Source organism: Panthera uncia, chromosome D2 (assembly GCF_023721935.1).
Source record: "Panthera uncia isolate 11264 chromosome D2, Puncia_PCG_1.0, whole genome shotgun sequence".
Taxonomy (NCBI): domain Eukaryota; kingdom Metazoa; phylum Chordata; class Mammalia; order Carnivora; family Felidae; genus Panthera; species Panthera uncia.
Window position 1 is genome coordinate 78,127,463 of NC_064818.1, and position 14,211 is coordinate 78,141,673.

The window sequence follows — 14,211 nt, forward strand, 5'->3', positions numbered from 1 at the left end:
GCTGCACCTCCTCTCTCCTCTCTCCAGCAGGGAAGGATGACCCTTCCTGGCTCCGCAAACTACCAACAGGTTTGTATAAACCACTTCCTGGGGGAGGAGGGGGGTGGGGCAAGAGTACACCTGCTACCAGGAAAGATACCATCACCTGTGAGGACAGAAGGTTCTGAGCACAACCTAGGCCCAAGGTGATTTGCCCTGAACCTGTCACTCCAGCCAGTCTGGTCTAGGAGGTGGGTTTACAGGGGCCCAAGACCAGGGCCAGCCATCTTGGATTCTTCCCAGAACCAATCCCAGTGCACTCTGGCCAGAGACACCCTCAAAATAGGATTCTACATGGACTCAGGCCTAGGTCCAAGGCACCTGGAAAAGACCCCCCCCCCTCCCCCATTCCACACCGCCAAGCCCTGGGGATGACACAGTATGTCTCAGCAAGGTCACATACAGACCGTGAAGACCTTCTCCATACGTTGAGGAACGGAAGCTATTAACTGTGTTACTGGCAAGCACAGATGTTGTCTATATCTAAAAATTCCCAAATAGATCAATTAGCATATTATAAAGAATTTACTTTCATTTTCCCTTGGCAGAGCATAAAAGCCCAAACACAACACTCGGTTTGAAACTGACAAGTGTGGAGAACAGAAGATGCTCTATTAAATGGAGACAACAGGAAAAGAAAATGGTATTTATAATGATTAGCCACCTAATTAATTCTAAGAGTAGAATGTCAAAAGCTATAAATCCATTTCTCTGGTAACCGAAGCTCGACATCAAACAAAGTCACTTCTGTGCTGAGAAGGGAAACCCTAACATCTTCCCGACATTTGCATCCAGCAACGGGGCTGTTCCACTGGTTTTCCAGGTTAAGGGTCCTCGGAACGTATGTGGAAAAGCGACGGAAATAAAGACGCACGCACACACAAACGCAGAAGTAGCTGCAATAAATTCTGAAATTAAGACTGCTTCAACGCCACCAGTGTGGGTTCGTATGAACAGACTCCTAGGATACGTGTTCATTCCCTCCTGTGACAATTACCTCGGGATAAAGGGAGAAACTCTCAGGCTTCTGCCCCTGTGAAGAAATCTGGGGACCTTTGTGTTTCTTGAGCTTGGCTTTTGGAGGGTGCAGGTGGCAGAGAATTCTAAGACAGACAAAGGTGTGACAACACCATTATCCTCTGAAAACTTTTGTGCACCGTCCTTACTCGTGTGTTTAGAATCTACCTTTTGGGGGAGAGGAGGGTCGGGGAGAAAGGGGTGCAGAGAGAGCAAGAATAGCATAAGACCAAAATTGATTTAATAGATGCAGAGTTGTCCTTCTCCCCGTACTCCCGGAATTTTCTTCCTAGATTGCAAATCAAAATCTGCATTGAAACAGAATATTTTTTTAATGTAGAAAAGAGGATGCCCTAGGGTACAGAGGTATTGCGTTCAATATCCACGGGCACAACATTGCATTTCAAATGAGATGCGACATTTTGAAATTTACTGAATATATTACATATTCCAAATTGTCTTGTTATTACCACTATTTTTACTCAATTCTCCTATCCTAATAGGTGTGTTTCTTTTATGACCGGGACTGTTAATAAAAGTAATGTGATATTACATCATGCTATCAATTGAATCTTGAGAAAAGATTACAACGATCCAAGGATCTCATAAGCCCCTGGCTCTCACAATTCCAGCCATTATTCAGTGTGAAATTCAAACAGTCTGAATTCATTAACATTGGTTGCTACAAATCTGCATTTTCAGACTTTGCCATAAAACGCAGGAGTCCAAACCTGGTGACCTGAATCGAACAGACTTTCCTGGCAAGTGGCCGTGCTAACCGGCCTCTCCCGGCATCGCTCCAGGTGCTGGACCTCTCCACGGCGGACCCCTCGCTGCTGGCCTCACGCTTCATGTTGGGCCACACTTCACATTCAGCCAAACTGCAGACACCCGGGCCACGGACAGGAGAGTGACGACCCGTTCCCAGTGCAAGACCACGCTGCCAAACGGGTACCAGGAGGCCTGTCACATCTGGGCACAGAACCTGGACTCCCAACGCCTCCCCCCTCCCTGTGGCTCAGATCCAATGTGCAGTATGTGAGAAAGCCTCCGGGGAACCCTAAACCCTTCATCTCTTGATGAAGAAACGTCACTGCGAGCATCACAGTGAGGGACGGGGCGGGGGGAGTGAGTGCCCCACTCCCAAAGTTCCGGGAGGAAAACACAACACAACCGTAATGAGCAAGGAAGTCTAGAATTCTAGCCACCTTTCATCAAAACGTTCGCGTAAGCTACACTGCAGGTGCCTCCTGTACGGCGTGCCCTCCAGCCGTGGGCAGGTCACCAGGGCTAACCCACCGCCCCGCCCCCCCAGCCAAGGGCATGGCTATCTCATTTACTGCCGCTGCTGATGAGGAGGATAACAGCAGTCACCAGTGCGAAGCCCTTGCCGGGGACCGGGTACCCCAATGAGGATTTCACTGAACGCCCAAATGGAGATTAAGCCCATCTGACAGAGGGGGAGTCTGAGGCACGAAGCACAGGAGGCTCCGGTTTGTCCAAGGTCAGTGGCATCAGAGAGGGGGCCGGTGGCACTGCAAGGATCTCCTGGCTCCGCCATCAGGACCCTTCCCTCCCACCGATCACCAGGGCCACAGCCAAGTCTTTGCCGCTGCAACTGGACCCTTCCTTCACCTGCCCTGTGCAAACACGCGGAAAATGCGCCAAAGCCATCGGGCTGCCGGGGGGCGGGGCTGCGAGGATGCAGTTCCAGGCTACAGAGCTGGGCTGCTTCCCGGCCAAGTCTAACGCTGCATCAATCTGCTCTGTTTAAACACACGGGCAGAAGGCTTTCCGGCCCTAAACAGGCCTCTGTGGTGCTGCCACTTAAGCCCGTGGGAGATCAGAGTACAAATCAATACGAATCCTCCTTCCTAGAGGAAGTTGCAACCCCATGTCGCGGTTTAGAGGTCATCTTCTGCTGTAATTAGGAAGCAGCAGCGAGTTTCGACTGAATTATGAAAACGCCAGGACTCTCAAAAGGTAAGGTTCGCAACAAATGCGGGACCGGGGCTGTGAGCTCCACATGCTGGGGGAACAGGCTTCCAAACCTCCAAAGGCAGGCCAGGCAGGCCTGGGAGGTCCAGACACAAGCTTGCCCTTGAGTTCAGGCCCGGGGTTCACGAAGGAATTTAATACACAGGCCATCTGTCCTTCAGTCCCAAGGGACCTGAAGGAGCCACGCGGCTCTGGGAGCCAGTCGGACCTTCTTTCTGTCCTCATGATCCCTGCCCAGATGTGGTGCCGGCGGCTGAACCCCAAGCCCCCTCACCCGCAAGGCTCCCGCAAGCACGGCACCCCGGAGGACCGGCAAGCCACGGAGAATTCTAACTCCCCACCCAACTTGTACACAGGGGAGGCGGGGGCATGCCTTTGCCTTCCTGCCTCGGAAAGCTCGGGAACATGGCTTTATTATTTCGGGAACGCATATACCGTCCCCCCACCCCCCCCTTCCCCGACAGGTAATAGGTCATGCTGGTTTGCCTTCTGTCTGCAGAATCCACTCCCCAGCTAATGCAGAATCAACCCTGCCCTTCCAGACAGATGCTGGGATGGTTCCAGCAGGAGCCCAGTCCACACCTCCCTGGCCCCACTGCAGCCTGGGATCCAGTCATTCAATAAGTCGTCTGCGGACCATTTATTGTAGTCCATAACATGCGGACCGTGTACAGAAAACGAAGGGGGCCGTGGCTTCTTCCTCGGGAGCTTACAGTTATCACTCTGGAAGGTTCCATGTCAACAGAGCACTGCTCTTTAATTTTTTTAATGTTTATTTTTTGAGAGAGAGGGAGAGAGCGGGAAAGAGAGCACACGTGCATGCCCGGGGAGGGCAGAGAGAGACGAAGACAGAATCCGAAGCAGGCTCCAGGCTCCGAGCTGTCAGCACAGAGCCCGACGCGGGGCTCGAACCCACGAACCGTGAGATCATGACCTGAGCCGAAGTCGGACGCTCAACTGACTGAGCCACCCAGGTGCCCCCAGAGCCCTGTTCCTTAACCCTTATTGTGTCATTTCACCCTGATAAGAGTCAGAAGGCTCGGCACCATCAGAGACTAAAATCCCTGCTAAAATCCGTAAGGGCTCAGGGCAGGTCACAGGCCACCTCCTCCGCTCAAGCAACCCATGCGAGGACTCCAGCCAATCTCCCTAGATGATCACATTGATTAAGAGATGCGGCTGAGGCCAAGGGCAGCTTGAGCCTGGACCTCCCAGGACACAGAGCGCCCCCCCCCCCCCCCCCCCCCCCCCCCCCCCCCCCCAGACCGCGTCCCACAGGGCGCCTTCAGTACTGCCAACCTGTGGGAGGAGACATAGGTGTTCAGTCTGCAGAGACGGCCACCGCCGGAGGGGCCAAGGGGCATTCCAGCAAACCCACACACCGCTAAGCCCACATCCCATGCTGCCCCAGAGGGGGGAGGCTGGGTCCGAGGCTCTGGTGCCCATGAGCAAAAGCACCAGTCCGCCCCGCCCCCGATGGAAACCGATGGAGGGCGATCGCCCCGCTGCCCCGATCCGGCTGAATTTTTCAAGGAGTTGTAGGTTACACCCTGTCCAGGCCAACAAAGGTTTCCTTCGAGTTAAACAATGTATAGCTGAACCGGAAGGAGGGAAGGCGACCACAGCAAAGGTGTTGGGTTACAAGGCACAGGTATCAGATAGCTTTACCACCGAGACTCATTTTCTGCCCCGTCTCCTTTATGAAAAGACGGCACAACACAGTCTGACAAATCAAGGCCCCCTCCGAACGGATCCGATGAGAAGCTCTCGGGGACACCCGATCCTGCCCGCCTGGGGAAAGATGGGGACTTGGGGAACGGGGTCCTCTGTGGGGAGTCACTGTTGTCAGTGCCCAATCACGAAGGAATGGAAATGAAACTCTGGAACCGGATGCTCGGAACTGCCCCTCGTCCGCGGTTCGTGTTTTTTTTAATCTCCACACACTAACTTTTTTCCCTAATGTTCTATCTTTTTTGCCATATATAATTAATTTTAACAGCATCTCCAACTTACCCCACAGGCTGTTGCTGGGTCTTTTAAATAGTATACTGCTGAGAAACTGATTTGTTTGCTCCCCGTGCCTGAAGAAACCACATTATGAAATATGTATAAATGTCATCGTTCAGACTGCTGCTTAGGATTAAGTACAGGAAAATGCTCCATTTTTTCCCCCGGGCACAGGAGTCCACTCGTGGCCCACGCTCTCATGTATCACCCACGTACCCCCCCCCAAAAAAAAAAAAAAACCAATGAACTACACCGCATTTTCCCTTCAAACCTCCTATATATCCTTAAGTCTATATATACAAGTCTAGGGGAATTATCTTAATTGCTACGTAGAAAGCATTAATTGCAAATGTACTCAGCAGAGAAGACTGGATTTCGAACAGCATGGGGCCAGGTGGGAGGTACCCAGTTTGCCAAAAATAAAGGAGTCGATCAATCAAGCAAGCAGGAGTGTCCTGCTGGGAGTTAGACAGGAGCCAGAGACAACAGGCCCGGGGACACCACTAACTCCGGGGACGACCGGACTCACAACCATTGCCCAAAGCCTCGTTTCAGAAAACGCTTAAATCAGGGCGCCGAAACCGGATGACGAAATGCTCTGAAAATCCGGAGCTCTTTCAGGGGTCACACGGGCTACTTCCTGACCCGCGTGTGACATATTATAGCATCTGTGGCACAGGGAGCTGTGGCAAAATTGATAAAGTGATGCCAGGTTACGCTTGAACCCAGAGATACGGCGTCCGTCCCTCCATGAAAACCTTGATGGGGGGGGGGGGAGAGGGGGGGCGCGCAACAGAAACTACTTAAAAGTCACACCAGGTTAAAAAAAAAAAAAAAAAGTTCACGGTCTAACGCATTCTCGAGGTAGTGGTCACAGTGGTGACACAAACACACACACCAAAAAAAACACGCAAAATAACCTTTTCCTCTCCTGTTAATCACTCTTGGACTGGCCGATTAGGGATCCCAATGGGTTTTTTTTTTTTTGCTTTTTATTTTTTAATGTTTATTTATTTTTGAGGCAGAGAGAGACAGAGCATGAACGGGGCAGGGGCAGAGAGAGGGGGAGACACAGAATCGGAAGCAGGCTCCGGGCTCTGAGCCATCAGCCCAGAGCCAGACGCGGGGCTCGAACTCACGGCGAGATCGTGACCTGAGCTGAAGTCGGACACTTAACCGACTGAGCCACCCAGGAGCCCCTTTTTTTTGCTTTTTAATGTTTGTTTGGTTTTTAGAAAGAGAGTGCACAAGCAGGGGAGGAGCAGAGAGAGAGAGGGAGACACAGGCTCCAGGCTCCCAACTGTCAGCACGGAGCCTGACACGGGGCTCGAACTCACGCCTGTGAGATCATGACCTGAGCCAAAGTCGGACGCTTAACCAGACTGAGCCACCCAGGCGCCCCAGGATCCTAATGTTTTTGGTACGAGAAAGTTCACTTCCCCACCCACTCACACAACCACATCCACAATCCCCATTACGAAACTTGCCGTAAACTTAAAATATCGTATCCTTCAACCAGCGGGGCCCTCACCCTGGCAGGTCACCTCCTCCTCCTCCCTGCTCTCCTTCGAACACTTCTAACACCCACGTGTCAAGCCTCGGTCAGCTGACAATCACCTCTGGTTGCCGGGAACTTGGGGTGCTGTTCCGCTGTCCACTGGGGAGACCAGAGGAAGGAAAGGGGCTTTCTCTGTGCATGAGTCCTGCACCACAGCCGCACCCGCGGGGACAAGCAGTGGCCCACGCTCCCCCCTTCACACGTACCCAAGTGCTTGGGGTAGGGACAGACTCATCCTACACTTGAGAACAGCCACGGGCCCCAGGAGGCATCACTAGCCACCAAGGGGTCCCGCGATGCCAGTAAAGCAAGTCACGACACTGCAGGGTTTCTGCCGGGGGTGAGGGGAAACCGGAGTCTGGGGCTCCCTGGTCGGTGTCTCCAGCTCTACTCTCTCACAGGCCCCATGTGCTGGCACAGAGATCGGACCATCAAGTTCCTCACTGATAAAATGGGGATCCTGAAAAGGGAGGTGGCCCGCATGTCCACGTCTCCCAGAGGAACACAGGGACGGCGTGCTCCATAATGTCACAGCTCCTGCCCCATCAGGGGAGAGGGCCACGGGCAGCCACCCCCTCCCAAGCTGGGCCCTCCAGCAGAAGCACAAGTAGGCAGAGACCCACCCCGGCTGGGAACCCCAGGAAATACAGGCGGGCGTGCTTATTCCGGACAGACGGACGACAGAGTGAAAATTAAGACTGGTTCCGCACCTCCCCGGCTGGTTAACTGGCTGGGATTAGAACCAGCGGTCTTGGGGAGTGGGGGACGGGCAGCAGCAGGGACAGCAGAAAATCCACCCACCGGGAGCTGGAGGCTGGACCCGTGCAGCGTGGACAGGGATAAACTCCCAAGAACAGAAACCAGGGGGCTGCACGGGTGACCTCTGTGGTTCTGCCCAGGAGCCGTGCTAGGGTTTTGAGGCTCTCAGGAGGAAAGAACAAGGGCTGAATCAACCCCCTCCCAGAGAACGGCTACCATGTGAACTTGGACGTGTGGCTCAGGAATAAAATCCCAACAAGGCTGAAGAACCCAGAGCCCAGCTGGGGCCCTCCTCCCATTTCCGCAGAGATGGCTGAAGCTCCAGGAGCATCCCTGCCCCCCCCCCCCCCCCCCCGGCCCCCAGCTCAGCCTCCTGGCTGTTTCTCATCTAGAGAGTTCCCCCACAGATAGAAGGCCCTGCGTATCTTTCTCTGGTTTGTGGTTTCCGATGTTGGCAGCCTCGCCTCTGGCCGAACATCTGGAGCAGGATGGCTCGTCCCTAGTGCAGGCCAAGAGCTCCGGAGGACCCTGGGGGGCCATGGTGCCAGGACCAGCGGACCCCACGGTGTAAGCTATTCGTTCCTGGAGTAGGGCAATACTTTCCCTTCTGCTTTTTGGGAACGAAATCCATCTCGGCAGAAACAGGGCAGAGGCTCTAACAACCAGGCAGAGGGCTTCACAGAGCCCTGCTGGTCCACTAAAGCCGCACTGCAGATGGCCAGCACAGCCTGGTGCCCACAGCAGACCGGGTGAGGCCCTCCACACCCACCAGGCACAAACATCGCCAGCGCCCTGGGATCTCAGCTTGCGGCCGTCGGTGATGTGTGCGTGTGTGTGTGTGTGTGCGCGCACGCACGCGAAGTAGGTCCAGCATTCACATCATTATCCGATCCGTCAAAATAACACCATGCACAAGCTCTCTGTGCGCAAGCAGCTAGATACGCTGCCGTGTCTTTGCCAAACCACAGCCACTGCTACCCGCCCCCCATCGCTGTACAGAATGAAGGCGAAGAGCTTTGATTTGCATTTGCACTTATGTGTAGGCATGTAACAAAAAGTGCTTTTATTCCCCCCACTGCCACTTTTGTGGCAATTACAAGGTACCTGGGTGCTGACGTAAACACTGACGTTCAATAACAAAACGGTGCAAAGACAACAATGACCCACCGATGGAGAATGCAACTCTGGTTGCGGTGGGGGAGGGGGGGTGGGGAATCAGCAAACCAGCAAAAGGCATGCTGGGTTTTCATTGTAACCAGTAACAACATACAGAAGGAAGAGCAAAAAACCTACAACAGAAGTGCAAGATGGAAACGTCACATGTCGTTATTCATTCGTAATGAGAAAATGAGCCTCTTTGCGGGGAGAAAACTTAAATGTGTCATTTGCAGTTTATTTTTACGAGGCCACAAACCAAATTAACGAAGTCTAGAATAACAGGCATAGAATGCTTTTAAATGGGGACATACTCAAAAACACGAAGAGGTCAAAAATGACGTATAAACGGTTCCAGAGCCTCACGGGTTTGCCACTTGGAGGCTCTGGTTTTCCTGAGTTTTGTGCTTTTCATCTACTTCCTTCTCCTCTGCCCACATTAAACAAGATCTGTGTAGACCAGAGACCTCAGCAGGTGAGTTACCGGGGTGAAATCAACACGTGGTCCCTCTTCGGGCCGTAATGCAAGACGTCCCTCTTCTGTCGCTGTGCATCTACCGCAGGTGGGGCTGAATGGGCAGCCACCAAAAAGTGAGGTACAACTTACTGGTCACAGTGACGAGCCACAGAGAAGAGGTCCAGAAGCGAACACACGCTTCTAAGGACGTGTAGGGGTCCCCTCTGTATCTGTGAGGGTGGTCGGGGCAAAGGTAAAGCCCCATGGCGGGATGCCCAGTGCTGGGGACTCCGGGCCAACTGGAGGCAGAGAGGCACCCTCCTGGCACAGTAACGATGTTCTGACTACGGTCAGCTCCCACGCGGTACCGCACATCTCAAGCTCCTCTGAGGGGTCACCCAAAAGTAGGCCCCAAACACGGCAGGGGGAACCGGCCTATCCGGCCAGCATCTGAGCATGCTCAGTTCTTGGGAAAACTTTGTTATAGGGACCGTGTTGCAATTTCATTCCGGTACAGATGCATTTATGCAACGTTAACGTTCAGCTCTCTGGATCGAGACCACCGATAAACAGCAGCCCGCGGTGGTTCAATGATCAGGTTGAGCCAAATGAAAATGTGGTTACTCAACCATGTCTGCTGTCTATATATATCTCTATCTTCTCTCTCTATATATACACTTTATCTACATATCGATGTCTACATATCTATAGATCTATATACAGATACATAAAAAGTCCATTTCATCCCTATACTATGAATTCCCATAGGCTTATCTTTAGAGGACATAGTTTTCCAACTCTCCAAGGTCTATAAAATAGTTGGCCGCAGAACTGGACGCCCGTGGGAGTCCAATGAATTTCCATCGCCGTCACAGTGGTGACGCCGCTGAAAACCTCTTTGGCCTCAACACCCAGCACGGAAACCGACACCCCACCAACCCCAGGCCCACAAAGATTCTGTAACAACGGTATCTCTGCCTGAGAATCCTGGATTAGACTCCAGCACACAGGGTCTTAAGCTAAAGGTTTCTTTTAGAAGAGTGGGAGAAAGCCAGAAGAGAAAGAAATGTTGGCCTTGATAGGCAACGCTCAATGTGTTTGGTTGAGAGGGGCCATCATAACCTACTAATAAATACACCATTGCCCCCCCCCCCCCACGAATGCTCAACATTTCTAGTCTCTCGTCCTCCCAAGGACTAAGATTCTTAGAACTACTCCAAGAATAGGGGGTCTCCTCTGTCTGCACACTCTGCTGTGGCCTGTGGTCGGGCCAGCCCTCTGGGTCACGCCTGGGAGAGGTTTCTGGGTTTCTTGATCAAGTTTCATCTTAGAAGGCAGGGCAGGTGGGGGACCATCATTGCCCCGTTACTGATGCACGAATAAAACCTCCAAATGCCTGGAAGAGGCTAGTGCTGGCAGGGGGGGCCTGGCAGGCCCAGGTGGTTACATCAGGATCTCCACCTGATCCTGCCACCTCACGGGGACACTCAGTGAGACCCTTCCCCGGGCCACAACCCACGCGGCCTGCTGGGTTCAGGCGACTTCACCACAAGCCTCTCACTGGCCCCGGCTCCGAAGAAAGCGGGGCCCAAGCCTGCAGGGCGGAACCTGCCCTTTCCCGAACCGGAGGCTCTGTGTGATCCAACACTTTGGGGAACGTGCCCAGAGGTGTGACAGGACACGCAGAAGATCTGCTCTCACACTTTTTCTTGCTTTTAAACGACGCTGTTAGCTCGAGGAGAAAACATTTTTTTTTTCCAGCAGGATAAAAATCAATCACTTCTGAGGAGTTGCCATTTTGAGACTTTGAGTAAGATGCAGGTTTTGTGAAAAATGGCTAACGGCGTGTGGCAACTAGACTCTAGACCTCCAAACCTCGCCATGGGTAAGGACTGAAAGACATCAATCGATACTTTTCTCAGCCACAGTCCAAATGAGTGCAGGCAAAATTGAATGCTCTCCTCTGCGCACACCCACATCCCCAATCAAGTCCACCAGAAAAAAATCATTAGGTGTTCGAGACATCCTCGAGGTTGGTAACTCTAAGAATCTAAGCTCATTAGAGATGTGCCTTCATCAGCAAGCTGCTTTCTTTTCTCTAGACGTCTATCTACCTTTTTACTCAAGCCTCCTGGGACAGCATGAGACGATTTCCCTAATTCATTTTTATTCTTTGCAATTAATACGTCGAGAAGTCGTAACACGACTTCCATTCTGCCTTGAGTTTCCTAGTAGTATAATTTCCGTTGACTTATCTCTGTAGCAGCAGCAGCAGCAACAATCACTTTACATTGAACTCTATTGCCTCAGAGTTAATTACATGTATTTTGCTTCTGATAAATGAAAATACCAGATGCAATTAATTGAAAGACAATCAATATGATCCTGCTATTAGACATCCCAGTGAAACATCCAGAGCCTGCTGGCGATCCATAGTCATCAACTAATTGAAAACGCATTCCAGAGGGGTCTTAGAAAACCTGAACTTTTACCTGGAGATATTTTACAATAACTCACCAATATAAATCTGTCCACAAACTACCGTTCGCACGATGGGCCGTCCGTCTTTTTAAGGGAATCCAGCTTCATTGGCTCAAAACCATTTAAGGCGACGAAACTCTGAAAGCACAATGAATTGGGTCAGTGGAACCGAAGGAGTGATTTTTTTTCTGTTGTTGTTTACATCTAGCCATTGCTTAATTGCATTTTCCCCGTGCCTTCGATCTAAGCTACCAGAGGTTATTAAATGGTTTCATTAAAAATACTATTTGTCTTGCTTTAGTCACACACCAGATCAAATTAAACAGCAGAGCACCAGAACAAATGAACCCTTTCCATCTATTCTGACACAAAGCCAAGCGCCCAAGACCAGAAGGTGATATTGTGTCATCACCATGAAAATATCATTTACATCCCTTTACATCTTCAAGTAGCAAGCAAAGGGACAAAACAATCAATACCTTCAAGCAAAAAGTATGACCAACTGTTTGAGAAATATGGAAGTATAAAATGCAATTCATAAGCCCATGGTTTATACGTGCTATTAGCATAAATGCTGACAACTGTTAATCCACGGTAACTCTGATTAACGGTTGCAGTTGACCATTAATAGAAGGCATTTTAACTTACTGCTGAAATTGATTACTCAGTTAAGAATTCAATCCTAATGTTCAATAAAATTGCACTTTCTTGGCAAATGCAATATGAAATGAGGTGATGCCTTAAACAGCACTCACATTTATTTTACTATACAAGGAACTAAGAGGAGATCTATGGGGCCATCACATTATCTGAACTGCTTCCTTTTCGCACCGAGTTGTGAGAGGGGCAGGTGGGAAGGGACTCCTCTGGCTGACTGAAAAGGCAAAGGCACCCGGGCAAGCGGGCCCAGGTGTCTCTTCGGTGGCTTTCCCACGAAGGACAGACAGGATTGCAACACTGCAGGTGTTATGCAAACCGGACCGTCCACGTTTCTTTTTTTTTTTTTTTTTTTATTTTTTTTTTTTACGTTTTTTATTTTTTTTTTGGGCAGAGAGAGACAGAGCATGAACGGGGGAGGGGCAGAGAGAGAGGGAGACACAGAATCGGAAACAGGCTCCAGGCTCCGGGCCATCAGCCCAGAGCCCGACGCGGGGCTCGAACTCACGGACCGCGAGATCGTGACCTGGCTGAAGTCGGACGCTCAACCGACTGCGCCACCCAGGCGCCCCCCCGACCGTCCACGTTTCAAGGCAGTCTTTTCTCACGTCCCGTGAGAAAGCGGAGGTATGCATCCCGGAAGCGAACTGTCTCGGTCAAACCTGACCATTCCTTCCGGGGCCCAGCTTCTAATCAACCAGGACTCAAATGGTTGATTAATATTTCGAGAAGTGCATGAAATGACAGAAACCAAGCTTCCCACCGCACTCTACTTTTCAAATCATTTGAATCTTAGGAAGCTGGAGTTTCTTTATCCACGGTCTCCTCCTTTAAAACAATGGGGTCATCTCTTGGGATCCAATTCTGGGACGTAACCTGCCTAATTATGCAGCAAGTCAGAGACAGGAACCACTGCACCTCCCAGGTCCGTCCACTCCCCCCTCAAAAGGACCCCATACTTGTGTGTTCTCCCGTCAACGTAACGAATCAGGGCATCTGAGTGCGCGGGCACCAGCCGGCTCCCACACCGCCAACTAGAACGGAGGCCAAGGGCAGGCATGGCCCTGCCGGAGTATTCAGAAAAAGGGTGGCCTCTACAGTCACGGTTATCACATGTGAGGTCAAGAAATAATTCACTCCCAGCTGTGCCTCCACACCACCTTAGGCCACAAACTTTCCAACCCAAGGAGGGGTGACAGGGAGGGGACAGAGAGCGCCAGGCTATTCAGTGGTGGCGAACACCCAAGACACAAGTAAGTTTCGTGTTTAGTAACTAAGCATTTACCCTATTGAGGAACCATCTTGATTTTCAGGAGGCTTGCCTAGCAAACTCCTGTTCACCCTTCAAAACCCATCTCCTAGGTCTTCTGTAACGCCTTCTGTAACGATGAAGGGGCGGGGGGGGGGGGGGGGGGAGGGGGGGGGAAGGGAGGGAGGGGGAGACAGAGAATCCCAAGCAGGCTCCACACTCAGCTCAGAGCCTGACATGGGGCTTGACCTCATGAACCATGAGATCATGACCTGAGATGACATCAAGCCTCACTGACTGAGCCACCCAAGCACCCCTCTGAGTCTCCTGAATATTAAATGCCTTGATTACATTTGATTCCTCTCTGGATCTCACTAGGTCTGGAACACAGCAGAAAATCACATTTGTAACTAACTGCAGAACAGAACTTACACCCTTGGTCTAGTATTGTTTGTCCTTGTAGGTCGCTGGCTTCCCCTTTCGTTCCATTTCCAACGCTTTGCACAACCACAGATCCTCAAACGTTTACAGACACATAGATGTGTAAACAAGGCATTTCCAAAACTATAAGGAAATTGTATCTACAGCTGACCCTTGAACGACATCAGTGCGAACTGTGCGGGTCAACGTAACATGCGGATTTTTTCAAGAAAACAGAATACGGTCCTAGCAGTGTATTTTCACTTATGATTTTAACAATACAGCCTATATAACAGACTACGTGTGTCAATGGACTGTTTATATTGTTATTTACGCCTTCTAGCCAATCATAGGTTATTGGTAGTTAAGTTTGGGGAGAGTCAAAACTTCTATGCAGATTTTCGACAGCATGGG

The 14,211-nt window shown here is 51.1% G+C and overlaps 1 protein-coding gene across 3 annotated transcripts in view; it reads right to left on the bottom strand.

The window, feature by feature from the left end:
• Nucleotides 1-14,211, bottom strand: part of CTBP2 (C-terminal binding protein 2) — a 159,719-nt gene that overhangs the window by 97,892 nt on the left and 47,616 nt on the right. For 2 of the 3 annotated variants that reach the window (XM_049646612.1, XM_049646611.1), the window contains exon 3: nt 11,508-11,609. The exons of the other annotated variant lie outside the window; for it this stretch is intronic. The gene's annotated coding sequence lies outside the window, so the exon portion shown is untranslated. The remainder of the gene's footprint in view (nt 1-11,507; nt 11,610-14,211) is intronic. 3 annotated transcript variants of the gene reach the window in all.